The 19678-nt window shown below is 35.0% G+C and overlaps 1 protein-coding gene across 4 annotated transcripts in view; it reads right to left on the bottom strand.

The window, feature by feature from the left end:
* Positions 1 to 19678, bottom strand: part of LOC126808821 (tyramine beta-hydroxylase) — a 45819-nt gene that overhangs the window by 23374 nt on the left and 2767 nt on the right. Inside the window, exon 2 of one of the 4 annotated variants that reach the window (XM_050533803.1) lies at positions 15977 to 16063. The exons of 1 other annotated variant lie outside the window; for it this stretch is intronic. The gene's annotated coding sequence lies outside the window, so the exon portion shown is untranslated. Of the gene's footprint in view, positions 1 to 2430; positions 2453 to 15976; positions 16294 to 19678 lie in introns of those variants that run through there. 2 more of the 4 variants (XM_050533802.2, XM_056103291.1) reach the window with 2 other exon arrangements.

Here is a 19678-nt window from a genome sequence, read left to right as displayed (position 1 = left end):
TGGCGATGCGAAAGCTAATTATTACTACATTAACAGAACACTTTACACCCATACCCGCACCCCCTCCGAATGTTTAACGGGCTGGATAAGATTGCTGCGTTTTAGTTTTTTGTACGTTTTATTTATTCTTTCGGGAGACTTTAGAATAAAATATTATCTAGAGCGCTCGCGAGAGAATTTACATGAACTGCAAAACACGATTTTGAATCTCATCAGTCGGCTAGAAATGAACGAGACTATATTGTATATATCAAGTACTTGGTGCGAATTATACTTACACCAAACGTGTTGGAATACAATTTAAACTTTTATTATACCGTTTTTTTGTGGATGACCGAACACTTAATAATATAAAAAAAAAACCTTCTAATTTTCGTATTCACTTCCAATCATTTGACTTCATGTTTCAGATAGTTTTTTATACGCCCGCATTTAATTGTGGATGTGTTGTGTCGTTACCCTGTCCGTTGGTCGGCCCGTCCGTCTACAATTGGAAAGTTAACGTTATGGATGCTACAGTTTATGACAGATTTGTTTCAAATTTGGTTTGAATAGTTATCACCCTTGAGCCCGAAAACCCACAGGCACTTGAAGGGATTAGAATAAAACTTCTTACTACTGCTTGGCTATATATTATTATATACTATAATATTATAGTCAAGCAGTAGTAAGAAGTTTTATTTTAATCCCTTCAAGTGCCTGTGTGAAAACCATGTTAACGCGATATAGGTACAGTTTTTAACTGAACTTTTTCAGAGCTATGAGAGGATGAACATTTTCACAATCATGTCCACAAGCGTATGCCGGACTGTCCAAGAACTTAATTAAGATTTGTTTCGAAGATTATATGGCATTCAGGAAATAGAAACATATCATAAAGGTACACGGTGGGGTAAGATAATTTCAAGTGTTTATTTATAAAAAAGTATAAGTTTATGCCGCCTTCGCCTCTCCAGTAACGTTATAAAACGTCAGACTTAAATATTTTATGTCATTACTTCGCATATTTTCGGAGAAAAACATCAATAATTCTACTGTTCTCCCAAGAACAAAAATACAGAAGCCCGTTTAGACAAAAAACAAAAGCAGATAAGCCATATCAACATTGGGGTGTTTAAATTACATTTAAAGATAATTTTACACAAAGTTTAGGAGATTGAATCTAGCAAAGGGGTGTGGCGGTGTTACATATCTACGCGTATACACATTACCTAAACACTTTAACATAAGTATCTCTTGTAACAGTAAATTGATCTAATAGAATAAATATGATTATGGAAGTGTTAACCTAGGACTGTTTGCTGCCATACTAAGATAAAAAGGCTGTCCCCTTGGTTTGACATTTTAATAAGTTTCGTTTTCTGTAGTTAGTTTGTTAAAGTAGCAATTATTCATCATCAATGTTTGAATTCGCATTTCGTCCCTTTATACTTAAACATACATTATGCAAGAGCTAAATATGCCTATTGCAAGTCTTTCTTAAGGCCTGAAATGTTATCTAAATTATTAATTAGACACTAATTAACTTATCCAGACCATAATCAACTCTCAATGTCAACGCTAGCCTGCGATCTTTACTCGATTAGGATCCGATTTGCATTCATGATTGACTGAAATTTTCAGCAAATTCCCTTTACGTTATCTAGTTTTTGACTATTATAGTGCGAACTGCCAGCTCTTTATATGATCTCCAATAATGTATCTTTAATGTAACGACATTACATGTATACTTAACAAACATTCTTGTTACAGTTCCTATATTTAAACATTTACATTTCTTATATAATATTATGTATAACATAATATGTTCGTGTAATTCGTTCTTACTTTTTAGTTCCGGTTCTAGAGAGGGACTGATTATTCAAGCAGGAATCGTCTTTATCAAAGTTTATCTCGTAAGCTTATCATAATAAGATATTATGCACTCGATAAGGTGTAAATAAGACGCAGAACGTGTCAGAGTTTCATTTATTTTATTCCTCATTTTAATTTTCTTAATTGCATCCATTACATCTAATTGACGTTATTTTAGCGAATAAACTACATGTTTGTTATTTATGAATGTAATTTAGATAGCAGGAATCCTTCGTTTTTCGTTTCAATGGGTCTTGCATCGATTTACTTCTGGAAATGATCTGCCTAGTTCCACAGAATCTTTTGGCACTGGAACTGTCAAAGGATATTCAACCTTTGCGAAATTTGTCCCTTAATTGTTTTCGTTATATAAATTATCCTAAAATGCGCGAAATTTATGACAGTCTTGTATTAATTAAGCCGTATTTGAAAGCAGCGAATCCAAATGAATCCAAATACAGAATTGTTTTAAAGTTAAAATTCCTATATGGTTTAATTCGAAACTATAATCTCTATCAAACCCCTGATAATATGTAAGAACATTTGTCTAAATTACAATTTCCTGGTTATACTCACTTTAAGATGATGTATATTTTCGAAACTGCACCAATTTCGGATGATGTATAGTTGTCCTTTGAGCAAATAAATGAAATCAATCGGTTTTATCGACCCCAAAAGAAGATAAGAATATTATTATTACATAAATAAACATAGATAATTATTATATCACAATAAATTATATAAATCAAAACGTTTTTTTATTACCCTTCTTTTATCTAGAAATATTCCACGACCTTATGTCTGTTTCTAGAAAAATAATCAAAAGTCGTTTCTTTGACTTATAACAACATAAACATATGTTCTACATATCATGTATTAAAACATGAATTGAAAGCTAAAGTTCAACAGGCGGGTTAAGAAAAATATGAAAATACATGAAATGAAATGGGGTTTAACGTCGTACTGTTCTGCTCCGATTAGGCTAATGAAGACGGGCATATTTTGCCTGAACAGCGGCGCTACGGCCTACTCTTATATTAAATTCCAACTGTGTTTTGTTAAGAATTGGTAACGTGAAATTATTCACAGTTATGACAATGCTTGTTGATCATTGCAATCATACGTTCGCCATTTTACTAGCCATGACTCTTCGAAACTAGAAATGGTTCCACTACTGATGTCTTTCGTCTTGGCCCAACCATAGTAGTGGATCGTTCTAAGGACTTCCTTTGAGCAGGTTTTGTTACTGGCTCATAACTCCCTTAATTACGAATTAAACTGACCCCAAACTGTACTGCACATAGTTTAACATATAATAAACCAATTCCTATTGAAATAAAGGTGAAACAATACCACTTAATTATATGATTTGGTAAAATCCAACTGTTATCTCTATCCATTTCTATCCAAATTTCTATCTATTTTTAAAATGGCCGCCAAACGAGAATTAGAACACACATTTGATTTCACGTCACCTCGAAAATACAAAAAAAAAATGTTCGGTAAGATAAAATTAAGATTTCAGTGTTCCACTCTTCACTATTTGTATCATAATTACTTATTTACATTGCAAATGTAATGATGATATGTGTTGAAAATTTTGCAATTGAAACTATTTTAACTTGCGCAAAGCCTCAATAGTGTATCAATTGTAGATGCGGACACGACAGGACGCGGCTACAATATTGTAGCTATAGTCGATAACATGATCTTCCAAAATGGCGATTTCAGCATTCCGTCACATTGCAGTCCCTATTATCAAATATAAACTACTAGAGATCCAAGGGCTCATAATTAACCAATGGGAGACTTTCTGAAACCGCTTTACAATTTATTATTGACCCATCGCGTATGATAGTTCTATGGCGTCAAAATATAGGTGGGGGTCACTGGGAGCTGCAGAGTTTTGGTTTGTGGTGTGGTTTATGTGTGACGTGTCATGCATCCACTTGGAATTCGTAAATAAGAGTTAATGTTCGAAGAATCAACATCACTATTTTAGGTGGCTTGGAGAAGACGGGGTAACTATAGGCTAAATTTAGGAATAACCCAGGTATCACTAACGTATTATACAGTGTATATACATTTCAACATTTTTCGGATTCAAAGATTTTTTGTTCACTTTGTCAAATATGTATCTTAACCTTCTTTTCTAAATAGACATGATAAAAAATGTTCACAGTGACTAAACACTTCCTTTGTTTTTAATACCCGTGGCCGCCTTTCTAGTTGTTTCTGAGTGAAAAACTAAAAATGATATAAAATAATAATCATCTGAATAAGAACGTGTAGACCACCCACCATGCTATGATTACAAACACATAATATAACCGGTATTCAAGGGTAGACATGTTTAGAATTCAAAATTCTTTTTTTTAAATGAGCATTAATACATTCAATATTTCTTTCTTAATGGTTTTTGTCATCAAAATGGGAGTATGAATTACTCAAAAATTTCTATATATCTGTTATACCAAAACCATTTGCAATCAGCATAACTTGTTGATTAGAATTTTTACAAAGTAAGAAAAAGAGAAGAAGAAAAAAAGTAGTACTTCATATATATAATTACAGAAGTCTTTTTTTACAAACGCTTTACATTTGGAATGAGAGAGAAAATGTTAATCATTAGAAGCAGAATAACAGAAGAGGTAATTAGAAGAGCGGAATAATACCAATATCATTCATCTTTTCCGTGCTCCGATATAAAACAAAACACACCCAGGTGCATACCAGCGTGGTACACGAGACATTCTAATGTTAGGCCCTCACCTGACGAATCATGCCAGGAAATTAGTCCGTGTTAGTAATAGCTACACCGTAAGATGAGAACTGAAAGGTTATTCGGGAACTAATGCAGTCTGTGGCCATGTTCAATACATTTGTGTTCTTTTCTATTCCGTTGTCGAGCGGTAGTGTTTTGGCCCCTCGAGCTGAATGCCCGGGGTTCGAATCTCGTCGTAGATCGCATGTAGGGTAACTACGAGAATGTAGCTAAAAACGTTGAGATATACCGATGTGCTTATTTTTAGCTACGATTGGGTGCCTTTAGTTTCACCTGGCAAACTTAATTTCATTGTTAATGCATGTAATATCTTGAAAATAAGTTAGTTTTATACTATTAGAACTTATTAAACCTATGCACCCCACTCTAATGAAACAACTTTGGTTTATCTGCAAATATTGTCAATAAATTAAATCAAGTGTTGTTTTTATCAAAATTGATACGGACATTCATAATTAAGGTGTATTAGTACTTTGGTTGGCTGTTGTACACGACGCCCCGCCTTCATGACGTCAAAGATGTCAAATTTAAAATGCCGGAGGGTCCGACTATTATCGCTTCGATTTAAAAAGACATGTCAGGTAGGATTATATGCTTAATTGTAGTTGAATGTGGCAGAAATGTTATGAATAACAATAATCAATCCTTGTTTTGATGAAAATTGTTGTCAATTTGGGATTTGCCAGATGGAACTACATAGCATCATCTCTTATCTCAAAACACGGAGGGTTGAGGTTTCTTATCTACGTGTAGGGGTGATGCCTAGTCGGGAACACATGAATATTCTTAGGTTCTGCTCCCATCTGGTGAATCACGCCAGGTCATAAATCCCTGGTGGTAATTTTTGTATCAAATCTAAGTTCCTGAACATTACCAAGAACACTTCGCAAATATGTTTTATTTCAATATGAGCTTGTCTTATTAACGCCCCCTGCACTTACTCTTTGATAAAGTACAATGTCAGATTTATTTTAGAAATACCATCGAGTATTTCAAGTTGAAGTAGGCTTGAAGTGAGCCGCCAAATTTACAGTCTTCTTTATTTGTTATGGCGCAAAACATACTGACTTTTTATATTTTCGAGGCAAGAGTGTACATTACCTGTTCATTCAGTAAATGTTATCACCTCGAGATCTAAATAAAACTGAACAATTTTCTATATTATGCAACTCATGTGTAGCACAGGCTATCTTCAAACAACTAATCGTACCGAAAAGATTTCACATGACCTCTCCATGTGGTACGTGCTATTTGAATAAATAATACGTTATAAAATATATCATATCCGTTGCCATCGCTTACAGAAACAAACTGGAAATTATAATAGAAAAAGATCAATGTTTTTTAATCTCTAAAATTAATATGGAGTTGACCTATAATATTTGCATAATTCGGCCTTCTTTTGTCATAAACAGAGCTATTTTGATTTCTCGTTCTATGGATTTCTCATTCGCGTATTTGCGAAATGGAAAAATATTCAATTTTAAATCTCGTGTTTCGTATAATCTTTGAATGAGCTACGCAGAAAGGAAAGACTTGTTGAATGAGGGTATTGTATAGCCTCGAACCACCGCTGATAAAGACCGCCATTAGAGCGTTCAGGTCGAACTAATGTCGATTTAAATCACACGTAATAGGAAGAATCTTTGCATCGACAAACACCTGGATATACTGCGATGATCTTACAGCCCCATGATGGATCATTTCTCAGCAACATTTTCGTTACAAGAAGTTGTCGGACAGAATAAAATTTTCGTTTGGTTGTTTACTAAATTCACTTTCATTTTCTGATTAAATTGTCCACTGTGGAACACATATCATGAAGACAGATTGAGGTCTTAAAACAAATCAACATGAAACAAATGCAATCTAATCGACTTAAAGAATTTCAATAATGTGAGATTTTGAGTTGATAATAGTGTCAGAATGACATGGTCATGTATAATCTTTCATAATAAATTCAACAAAAAGATCGGATGTCGTTGTTTATAGACACCACCCCTGATTTACAGATTACCATACTGCTAACATGACTCAACTACAATATTTTGATTGTTAAAGTATAAGATCTATATTTATTTTGTCTGCCCCGGTTGTACGTGACAAGGAGTAGGGTCGCCTGTCCAACCTCGTGGGTTTTCTCCGGGTCCTCCGGTTTCCTCCCACTGCTAATGACCCCTACGCGCAAGCGAATTATGTAAATAAAATTAAACCATATATTAGTCCCAAAATGACCTAGTTTGTGTCGAGTAGACGTAAAACCCCATTTCTCTCTCTCTCTCTCTCTCTCTCTCTCTCTCTCTTTTGTCTGTTAGATATCTCCGTGAGCACGTTGTACTCTGTATTCGAAAACGAAATATTAAACAGCAGCCCGACTTCCTTTTTTGAAAACAAAACCTAATTTAAAAATCAGGATATAATTCAAAAAATTCACATTCTAATCTTTTCTGCCTTCACTTAGTCTATAACCCTGCACGTATTTCAACTTCTGACCCGATGTAAAAAGTCAACGCCAAATTAAATTAATCTAGGAAAAAGTAAAAATTCTAACATAAATTAACAAGATTTCTTTCAGTTTGTATCACACTACAGAACTTATACATATATAAAAACAAAACTGTCACATTGCATATCGTCCACATAGAAACAAAAAACATATTTGAAGAATCGGATTTCTCCAAGAATCTGTTTTTTTTTCTAAAAAGAGAAATATCTTTTATTTCAAAAATTCAAACTATTTAAAATTCAGAAGAACAACAATGAATATATAGTTGTGAAAAACAGCGGTTTACAGGCATTTCAATGTGATTTTAACGAATTTCTTAACTCGAAGCAGGTTAAGGACGATTCGGATAAATGAAAATGCATGTGCATATATCATATAACAAATTAGTCGTATTGCTGAAGTTCCAACATTCGGAATGCTTTTTTACTATGACGTGACGAAGTACAGCGCCTGATTTGTAGATAGAGACTACCGGTACTTGATTTGTGACGTATTAGGATCATTTTGTAGGACTGGACTAGTCCTCACCCTGCGGGGAAGGATTATTCAATTTATATTCATTAAAAGTCGAATTCCAGTGATTTATGGTTACACTTTACGTCGTTTGCTAAAGATATATTAGGACAAAAACCTACATATCATTCAAATCAGCAGCGAAAAATGCATGTCTGATCATTACATAAATGGATGATCGTGATATTTGGTAAATAGTTGATTATGTCATTCGATAAATAAGTTATTGAGTTATTCGATATATAAATTTAAGATACTGCTTTATGCTGATATCCGGATCATTTTGACTGAGTAAAATTAGCAGACTGCAACAAATGGAATACCTATCTAGTGGCATCGATCTTTGGGGCATTGCCTTTGTCTCCCACCTCTACCCAGGAGCCGAGAACACTGGATGCGCCATCTATACCCGTGCAAATCTGTGGGGATATCTTCGATATCTCCTTCCTACTAAAATTCGCTACACACTAGATCACGATGCGTTGAATTCAAGTCTTATTGTAAAATTAAAATATTTTAAAAGCTAAGTTCTTTGCCGAAGATTAAGGTAAATAGGTATCAACTACCGATCACACCAGCGAATTTAACCCATTTGTCATATTAAATCACACCTGTTCTTAAGAACCCTGTTTGATTAGGAAGCTTGAGTTACTATTTTATTGAAACCAGTGAAAAACGTGGTAACAATTTACCCCGACACTTTACAGATGACTTGACGTCCATATTGTTTTAATTATAACAACATTTTGAAAGGGTGTAGCTGACATTTCAATTACCGATCTTCAGGAATTTTTATATTTACCACCCAAAGACAAAACCAAAACAAAACTCGTTAGTTAACATTTAACTTGAACTATGCTTGTGTTATATCGTTGTCATCAGAAATCTTGACATCGTAATTTGTAATTTACACCGACACTGTCATGTCCTGTTTTTGTGCCAATGAGGAATAATTACGTGAACATAAAGTATTCCATAACAGATGTCTCTAAAATTTATCTAAAATAAACGTATTCCCGCGTCGCTTTATAAATATATCGCGGCAGCCCTTTCAGGGTATTTGCATAACCTACCGGTACGCAAATAATGGGCTGGAAGGTAAATCAAGGGGTAAACTAAATAATGCCAAAATTTTGAAAATAAAACTTGGACTCATGATAAGTAACCAATTACAAATTTTAAAGATGGTTGCCAGGCAGCGAACAAGCACTCCACAGTACAACGTCCGAAACGTCCAATAGGTAGTCGTGGGGACTAGAGCATTTACTCTCCCCCAGGTCTTAAATACATCACAGATAAAACCTATTTTTAGATGTTTTGACCGGAAGTAAAAATCCTGCGTGTTGAAATATGTATGTAAAACTGGTGACATGTCTACCGAACCATCTTTGCGATATAAACATTTCATATGCTATTGTACCATATTGTTTTCCATAAAAAGAACAAAATGTCACGTGAAGGACAGTATTGGTGTCAGTCATTATCACATATGTGACAAAACTGGTTTAACACGTTCCAAATATAATTTTAACACAGAGATCATTGCTACGATAGATGCGTAATAAAGGTTTCAACAAAGTGACGAACACAAAAGGAAAACACGAGTTATCCTTCTATATAACTGACTGAAGTCACGAGTGATACAGATACACGGGCGAATTTCTGCTCACTAATAATTCCTTCGAAGACCAAAAGGTGTTATATGAGACTGTGAGAGGATATCTGTGAGATGGACAATTAGGCTGTATATAAACTGATTTACATTTAATCGTTTTAATTTCAAATCAGTTATGTTCGGCGAAATACGTCAGAAGTCTCAAACGAATGTCAATCTCTTGCGTCTGGCTATTCCAGTCTATACCGATAGTATTTATTGCGCATGTTCTCCAGATAAGAATATGTGGTCACCGTTTGGCATGACTCGTGGAATATGTCTAGCCTCGTTCTTCGAGTCCCTTGTTTAAAATGGTACTGAAAAGCATTATGACACACGATTTATGTACCCATGTTAAATTGTTTATTTTGTCTTAAATATTGGATATCAGAAGCCCATCTTTTCCCGGTAAGATCACAACATCAGTGTCCTTTTAAATTGACAAATAATTCGTGTTTTCAATGTCGAAGACTTTGGATGATATTGAGTTAGAGACTTAGCTACTTTAAATCACGATAACCCATATCAAAATATATCCAGATTCATAATGTCCTTAAACACATCATTATACGAACAATATCAATAAATTATATCTTTTATTTCTTTAAACACACGGGAATCCATTTTTTATCATACATCATGATGAATGTTTTTAAGGGTAAAAGTGATGGTTTTATCGAAAAATAAAGTATAAAATGTTTTATGTAGACAAGGTTAGAACATCAGCTGGGGGTGGGTTTGGTAAAACTCTTGAATTAGATTATTTCTCAATAAATTTCTTCTACTGATAACCTCCCTCTGATTAACATTTAAACCCATTTATTGAATATGTAACTCTGCATTTACATTTGAATACAAATCAATTAAAAAGATAGGTTGCCAAGCAAAGAAACATACGCCCACGGCAGCTATGCCGCCCGTGCATTCCATAAAGGTTGTCAGTCACATTTTATGCTTTCGTTGGTAATGGCAGCATTCACAAGACATTCGCCTTCCCTTTAACTATCTCGTACGACACATGGTAAATAATTGATTATTTTGTGATCTGTTTTTCAATCCATGGTTAAAGTATATAGGGTCACAACTGTAGAGAAAATATCTTTTCAAAATCAACATTATTTAACAATGCACAAAAATAACCCAACCCAACCCCCTGTAGTCTAAAGCAATATAATGATACTAGTCTTATATTTGTCAATTCCCGGAAGGGTTGTCTAACTTTGGGTGGAACCGATCTTTTATGTATAATTTATCAATACACTTGGCCCTACTAGTTGACCCTGTCTCATACCACTTTCGATTGTATCATATCAGATACGCATCGGGGTCCAAATATGAAAGCTGGAGGGTGTCATTTTTTGGGTGGAACTATTAAATAAGTACGGATCATTTTGGTGGATATATCAAAATCGTATAATTTTTTACTAATATATGTATTCTACAAGAGGTAACCCTTCCAGATGACTCCATACATCTTGGAAAACAATGTTATATACATGTAGGTTAAACATTTGAAGTAAACATGCTGAGATCAGGCGGAACAAAATATGAAAGCTGGATGGTGTCATTTTTCGGGTGGAACTATTAAATAAGTACGGATCATTTTGGCGTATATATCAAAATCGTATAATTTTTGCTAATGTATGTGGGCTTTAAATATAACATTCTACAAGAGGTAACCCTGCCAGATGACCCCATACATCTTGGAAAAAAATGTTATATACATGTAGGTGAAACATTTGAAGTAAACATGCTGAGATCAGGCGGAACAAAATATTGTCGCATATTCACACCATATCCTACTGTAAGGGTTGTAAGATACTCCCAGAAATTACATTCAACTACATAAAATAAAATACGTTTTCTGTCATAAATAGGATTATTTATAGTGCACTAATGCAATTAATGATATCGTTTACAAATCAAAAACCAGCGGTTGCCAGGCAAAGTATTCATCTTGCGCCCACATTTTGCAAGAGATTTTTCTTACAACCAAGATACATAATCCAGGAAGTTATGCTCTGATATGCGCAAATATCAAAAGGGATCTAAATCTCTGGGATATAATCATATATTTTAAGTTTCATCAAAACTAGATAAAAATTCTGACCTCTAGAAGCCCCACAACCTTTATATTACATACTTTTACACTATTTGCGTACAAGGAGCGGCCATTTTGTCGGGCAATTTCAGTCTGATTATCAGTCAACCGTCATTAGGTTGTAACACTGATATACTTAAATGTTTTTTTTTAAATCGGATAAAAATTGTGACCTCTAGAGGGTCCACAAGCTAAGAACTGGATTTTTTTGTACAATCAGGGGTCATAATCCAAGAAGTTAAGATCCGATATGCGTGAAAATCAAAAGGAACCGAGATCTTTGGGATATAAACATATATTTTAAGTTTCATTAAAATCAGACAAAAATTGTGACCCCTAGCGGGTCCACAACCTTGGTATTACATACTTTTACACTATTTGTGTTCAACGAGTGGCCATTTTGTCGGACAGTTTCGGTCCGATTTTTACGAAATTCGACCACAATCACCATCAGGGTGTATCGGTGATATATTTAAACGATTTTTAAAATCGGATAAAAATTATGACCTATAGAGAATCCACAAGCTAAAATCGCGATTTTTCATACAATCAGGGGCCTTAATTCAGGAACTTACGGTCCGATATGCACAAGTTAAAAACGCGATTTTTCATACAGTCAGGGACCATAATCCAGGAAGTTGCGGTTCGATATGGGCGAATGTCGAAAGAAACCAAGATCTTGGGGTTATAATCAATCTGGTTAAAACACAGATCCTATTTCGTTTCGTTTTTATAGTTCAAAATCTTGTTTTTTTTGGTCTGTACTACGCTAGGATCTGGAAGGCGTGAGGGATTAGCCGTTCGTACGACCTCTTGACGAGACCTTCCAGTACAACTGGTCAAATCGTCATTGTAGGCTATCAAAAGTATATAAAAAAAGAAACGGAATATAGATCTGTATTTTAATCAGATTGGATTATAAACATACATTTCAAGTTTCATTTAAATCGAATAAAAATTGTGACATCTAAAGTGTCCAAAAGCTAAAACGTGGAATCGAAATCTTTTGGAGATTAACCAATATTTCAAGTTTCGACAAAATCGGATAAGAATTGTGACCTGTAGAGTGTCCAAAAACAAATTGTGAACGGACACGGACGGACGGACGGACGGACGGACAGGGGACGTATAACAAAGACCTCCCACCCCCCTCCCACCCCCAAAACACCCCTTCGAAAATTACACCAAATAGCGGTGAACCCTAAATACTTGCGATTTGAATTAAATGATTTAAGTGCATATAATAAACACTGACTATTTTTTAAGTATGCATACATACAGCTGTGATACATGGCCTTTTTATGTGCTCTTATAACATCTGCGAACTGCATTATGTATAAATTTAAAACTATCGTCTCTTCTCTGTACACTTGTAAAGCACACTCTAAGACTTGCAATGCACACTATCAATATATCATTCCACGTGACATTAGCTAACATTTAATGCCATTGTCTTCAATAAAGTGATAAACAGAATAAATTTATAAAATAGAGAATCTATTAACCGTAGACGTAATATTTATTTACCTAAAATATTTGCCAATACTTAGTTTATTTCCATACATAAGTAAAACCGTTTACACTCTGTTTCAATTTACACGTGCAAATGTAACCGCCGACAATTAAGATGTAAGAAAATAAACATTTCATTTTTTTATGCTAAAACAACAAATTTTCATCAAACCTACAGTGCGCGCTGACCCGGGGAACCTTTGTAATAGGTGAAAAGGCTCAATCATTCTCTATCAAATACAAACATACAATATGAGCTCTTCCAATACGAAGCGGTATGGGGCGTTCTACATGGAGTGAAAATGTCCTAAGGTGTGCACGACACCACTTATAGGTTTGAAACCAGATATGACTAGTGAGAAGTGATACAGCTACAGTGTATTTAGCAAGTGGAAAAAATAAATTAATATACGTTATAATAGTCACAACTACACAGATCACTAATCTAATCTGCTTTCCAAAATTAGATAGGACAGGACTATAATGGAACATGGGACGAAGGTATATCATTTTAGGAAATTGTACATACATACTTCGAACATACAAACCTTTATAACACTGCCTGAGTTTTTTTCAGTGGAGGCAATTTATCTACAAGATCGATGTAATTATTTTAGAAAAATTGAGCACCTCTCGAACTCTAAAGTTAAAGAACCGACTATGACTTTACAGACGACATTCGGCTACCGTTCCCTTCGGTGGTGGTTAAAGTCTCGGGATCCCGGGGGCGGATGTGTGTGTGTGTGTGGGGGGGGGGGGGCGCAGGGTTTAGATATTGTCTATTGACAGTTTGATTTTTCATTGGTGGAGTTTTTGAAAGTATTAAAATAAACTGTTTCTTCACAAGACACAGAATACCAGACCATCTTCTCTGAACAGAGACTGCAGACTGCATTAACTCTTGTCTGAAACATATTTTCCAGTTCAACCCAAAACAAACAACACACATCCTTTAATCACCAAAATCCCTCTATCATCGCCGAGTGTGTATCGAATAAAAACATACAGATTTCATTCCTGTGCATCGTTTGTTCTCCGGTACCAATTCCTGGTGGTATGTGGTTACATCTACTGAGAAAAGGTTAACAAATTTAAAGAGAGACGTACATGATCTGTGGTCGATTTTTTGTGTGACTGAAACACTATGTGTTTTAGTTGAAAACACTTGTAACTATGACGTAATTTACAATAATAAACCCACGCGTATGTGGAGGCCTACAACAAAGCAAATGATAAATGATGAAGGTGAAAAGCATATCTCGAGTATACAAAATGTTAGTTGGTACCATAATTTAGGAGATTCAAAAACCTAACTCCTCCGATGTGTTATTCAATTAAACGAAGGTTCTAGTTCGCTCTCGGAGATTTTCAGTCAAAATAAGTATATACCGAAATATAACGTTTCACCGGTCTAGACAGAAATTAAAAGATAGTTTAAAAGTAGCTAATAAAATGTTTGTCTGTTACACGGTGTTCATTTGACAGAATGTGTTAAAACGGTTCCGAATGACAATTGTGTGTACATGTAGCTTACAAAAGGTTAATTCTTGGGCATCAATCAGAGCCTAGCCTTTGGTAAAATATATTGACCTATGAACTTGACATTTTATATACACTAGTTATAATAGTGATAAAGTTGATAGTGCCGTCCACCTGGTCTATTAGCGTATATACTTGTATTCAGGTATTAAAGGTTATATTAATTTACATGCATCATCTGGCATACTTCGTTCAATTCCAATAAACGCATTACTTATGTTTGGATGACAGATAACGTGTAGTCCCATTTCGTCAATGCAGATATATAGAACTGTTTTAAACGCATTACTTACGGTTGGGTGACAGATAACGTGTAGTTCCATATCGTCTATGCAGATGTTCTATGTGAACTCCTCGGACAAATATGAAAGATTCGGAATATACTATATAGTATTTACGATTCCTTGTTTGGAGGGGGGGGGGCCTGAATGGTTAGCGTGTGCGCGCTGTATCATAAAGTCTGTCATTGAGTCAACTGGTGTGGTTTCGATTCCCAGTTTGTACGTGACAAGGAGCAGGTTCGCCTGTCCAACCTCGCGGGTTTCCTCCCACTGCTAAAGACCCATACGCGCAAGCGAATTATTGAAATAAAATTAAACCATGTTAGTCCCGAAATGACCTAGTTTGTGTCGAGTGGACGTTAAACCTCTCTCTCTCTCTCTCTCTCCTTGTTTGGAAGAAAAATCCTTTAACGTTTGGTACCAATCTCGGTTAACTCTTTGTGCAAATCTAGGGCCATAAAGGCACAAATGAAACTGAATGGAGTTTAGCGTCCTAAAGAAGACGGGCATACTCCATGCAGAGCACTATATATATAAGGGATATTTTTGAGAAGACAGCAGCGCTGCGGCCTACTTTTATTTCAAATTCCAAGTTCTTTCACGTGCACACCAAGGCAAGATTTCGGTTTTTGCGTAATAGCCGAACAACTACAGACGGTTCCTACAGCAATGACAATGAGAAACCACGCCGGAAAATCCGAGGAACTTTCTCGGCCAAGACCGGTACCTCCAGGTTAGCCAGCCAGCGCCTTACTCACTGAGAAACCCTGGCTCCCCATAAAGGACGCATTGAAAATAAACTTTTATATAGATAGTGTAAATCTTAAAGAGCGCATTCATTGTCTTTGGTATCATACATGTAACTGCAGTGATCAAGACTTCCGAACGGTTTCGATGCCCAATATCATTTCATATTTGAGCGCTTGAAATCTGTGAAATAAAATACATCTACTGTTAATACGCGTTTCGCCGTAATTGTTGCATTTCCCCTATTACAAAAACAATTCTTTTAACAGTACCCCATGAATAAGGGGGTAAAGATTCACCCCCAAGCAATAAAATACGATACAAGAGGGTTCCTTTTATTAAAGAGATTATGATAGCACAAACAGCTCACTATTATGAATAAACAACACACTGCTGAATAAAGATAAAGCTATGAATGAACAAATGATGAATGAATTCGTGAACTAGTTATTTACAATACCATAAAATATATAAAAAGTCTTACCGTTTATATTAAAGCTTCTGGTATTAACCTCATCAAGCACCGTGGTTTTTCTTCACTACACTCAAAATACTACTTCTTTAGCAACGTCTGAAGATTGCAAACACGACATTTAACATAAACACAGCTTTGAAAAGCGACCTTTAGTAAACGATCTTTCTAATTTCGTATCAACAAACTTTCTTGAGCACATATAAGTTTGTAAAACCTTTGACTATATATTCTCACTTCTTACAAACAATTTTTTATAATTCTTACGAAGACTAACAAGCACGCGCTTAAAGGCGCTCGTTCTTGACACAGCATAGACACAACTCATGTTTGTTTCTCTCAATCAGTCTTTTATAAGTTGATTGTCTGTGAAATGGACCAATCCGCTGTAAAAGGGTTCATTCCACATTTTTTGTTGTTTCAATTATCAAAGAGGTTTTTGTATCCACCCATGTCGTGTATATACAGTAAGTGATACGGTTTATATTCAATTCTATACTTGAGTGCATATTAACTCTGTACAGTTTTATGTTCCCCCCATTGGCGACATATACTTTTTTCTCGTTTTTATCAGTAAGAACTTACTTATGATCTTTAAGTATAGACTCACGCAAATTAAACACCATTAACGTTTTTTTAGCATATCGGAAATATCTGACATGAAATGCATTATGTTTCTGAAAGATGCATTATGTAAGAGCTAAATCTGGCTTCAAATGTTAAATACATTATTTTTTAGACACCTATCCAATAATCCAATAATTAGCTAGCTAGATCATCGGGTGGTTAGATTTCGAATGGATTAGACCATGTAATCGGTTAACGTTAAAATGGACGTCCCACACTAAAAAGGACTGGTAATCGAGACTTCGTGGCTTGACATTCAGCTATTTCTTGTCAAAACTTCAAAAACTCATAACATTGCTCAGAATAAAGTTTGATTGAAATTTTCAATATATTCGTTTTTATTATCTATTTTGAACTATTATAGCAGGAACGGTCAGCTCTTTGTCTAAATCTTACATAATGCATCTTGAACATTCCAATAATGTTTACTTCTCGGCGTTACATCCCCACCACCCGCCTGTTCACGTGATAGTACACTATGAATAGAGATCAGGGAACAGTCATTTATTTTCGGGCAATGAAAAATTCGACGACCTTTTTTTTTCTATTAACGTTTAGAGAAAAAAATATAACTAACTTATTTCTATGAGATCCAAACTGCCCGAAAAGTATTTTTTCGTCTTTTTCTTGTCCACTGCATGCCCGAAAATATGCCCGAAGCTCTCTTATGATATGTATGCCCGAAAAAACGGTATTGATTTCGGGCAATTTTCTCTTGTGCCCCCCTGAATTACTTTGAGCTCCTACGCCTATGGGACGGCATAGCATAATACATCTTTAACGCCCTTTCCCTAGAATATTTCATAGTATCTTATCTCATAATGTAACAGAGATATATACATGTATCAGTTCTGTGATTCATATATATCAGTAGTGGCATTACTATGGGTATGTAAGGTTTATTCACGTGGCAATAAGGTTCAAAAAATCAAATTTTAAGCTTTCTATTCTCATAGTTTTTCAGCAGATATATAGCTAACCAGATCTTTATGTTCTTGTAACAAGATTATTTTCCTTTTGATTTTCTCAGTCTTTTTCTTTTTTTACATGATTCCGCCATGTATTGAGATACTCTCTTAGATTCCAGAAACATTTAACAGGAATAATCTCTGTTTTCACAAACATAGATAACTGTCTGTTCTATGTCATACTGATGATCTTAGCTTGAAATATTTCTTGAAAAGGTTAAATATAATATCTTAGATTCTTTGATACTCTGCAAAGACTTCGTCCCCATAAATAACAAATATATTCTGTGAAATTTCTGCATTGAATTTAACAATGCGGCCGCTTCTCTCTTCATTGATGTTTTGAAATCGGGTTTGTAAAAAAATTGAGTGGAACAATACCAATATGGGTCGCTTAACATTTCTTTTCACGAAAATGACATCAATTTATTAGAAATTGGACTTTTACTACTACCACCAAATTATTCGTCCTGATATCTGAAAAAACAACATGCACGGAGGGGCGCCATTCCGTTTCAAATGAAATGAAATGGGGTTTAACGTCCTACTGTTCTGCTCCATTCAGTATCAAGACAACCGACTAAATTAATAGAGAATAATAATATAAAACATTTAGCAAAGGTTTCAGGAGAAGCTTATTTATAAGAAAATGTTCTACAACCTCAACAAAAACAGAAAAAATAAAATAAGAAGAATGCCGATCACATGAATACATATTTTGTCCGAAGTTTAGTTCTAGATAATAATATTTATTTTTTATTACACAGCTTAAATTTTGAAAATGTATTTTTCACGGCAATGTACGAAATCGGTCAAGAATCTAGGGACTGACAAAAGCATATAAACCAAATTGCAGGAGATTCGAGGGGTTACGATTTACTTTTTCCATTTGTTGGGGTGTTTAGACATCCTCTGTCCCTAAATCTGGCTCAGCTGTTGAGGCGGAAGCTGACAGTATTATTCACGTGACTTCTAATGTGGCTCAGTGAGTATGGCGATGGCTCATTAGCCAGGACGTCCCTGGTCCGATCCGGGTGTTGTCAGAGAAAGTTTCAGTCTGCTTTGTCATTAATTATCAGGACGGAGGGTGTGGCACAGAAGGGCGTCTAGTTGTTTGGATGGTACGTAGCTGTTTACGAAAAAGAATTTTCGAATCACTAGCCAGAAAAGTAGGACGTTAAACGTCATTTGATTTTACCCAGTGACTCCTGAAATCCAGGAACAAGTCATTGCATCAGTCAGTTAGCTATAAGTAGGCCCAGTGGCCAGTGTCGTAGACGGGATGAGTGAGTATAAGTATACATACTCATTCTAGCAAACTAGATATCATTTCCATTTGAGAACTTCGCACAGCTAACACTATACATTTTTGCTGTTCTTTTACATTCATAAAAAGTTGCGGATGTGTTTTCGAGTAGAGAAGCAATAGAACATTTAATATGCACACGCCCCACATGTAATGTCACATGTTCTAGTCGAAATATAAAAACTTAATTGGTTAGTTCATTATTTAGTAGCTGTTACATAAGATAAACGTTTTCAAGTGTTTCTGGTTGAAGAATTCAACAACTGGAATGAATTGACACGAGATACAAAAAAAAAAAACCCAACTTAATTACGATTCGTCTTTCTAAATTATTTTACTCTTTTAATGGAATAAATTATATGATTCCTGTTTCATTTAACGGAATAACTCGTTTATTTCCGTTTTAAAAATAATCAAGACGGTTTCTTCAAGTGTTTGGGTGATGAATGGTTTCTTTCTAACAGACATGTAATTAAAGAAAGAATGAACATTTATTTATACGTATGTAACGGCCTCGCAATCCTGCCAATTTTAAATGCTTTCTACTCGTCTTTTCATAAGCCAAATATCGTCTGATAACTTCGACAACTATGTCGAATTGGTGTACGAATAGCAAGTGTCCATTTTCATGACCATATAAATGTGGATGTTTGTGTATACGAATATATAAAATATCATTTTTCTATACGAATAACTAATGTCGATACAAATGATTATATGTCGAGTTTTGAAATACATAATCAATCTGTTTCATTAGCTGTGTGCGAAAGCCTTCTATGCAAAATGACTGATATTTAAGTTCACGTGCAGTAT

The sequence above is a fragment of the Patella vulgata genome, chromosome 1 (assembly GCF_932274485.2).
Source record: "Patella vulgata chromosome 1, xgPatVulg1.2, whole genome shotgun sequence".
In the NCBI taxonomy this organism is placed as follows: Eukaryota; Metazoa; Mollusca; class Gastropoda; family Patellidae; genus Patella; species Patella vulgata.
This window is presented reverse-complemented; position numbering and strand designations above follow the sequence as displayed.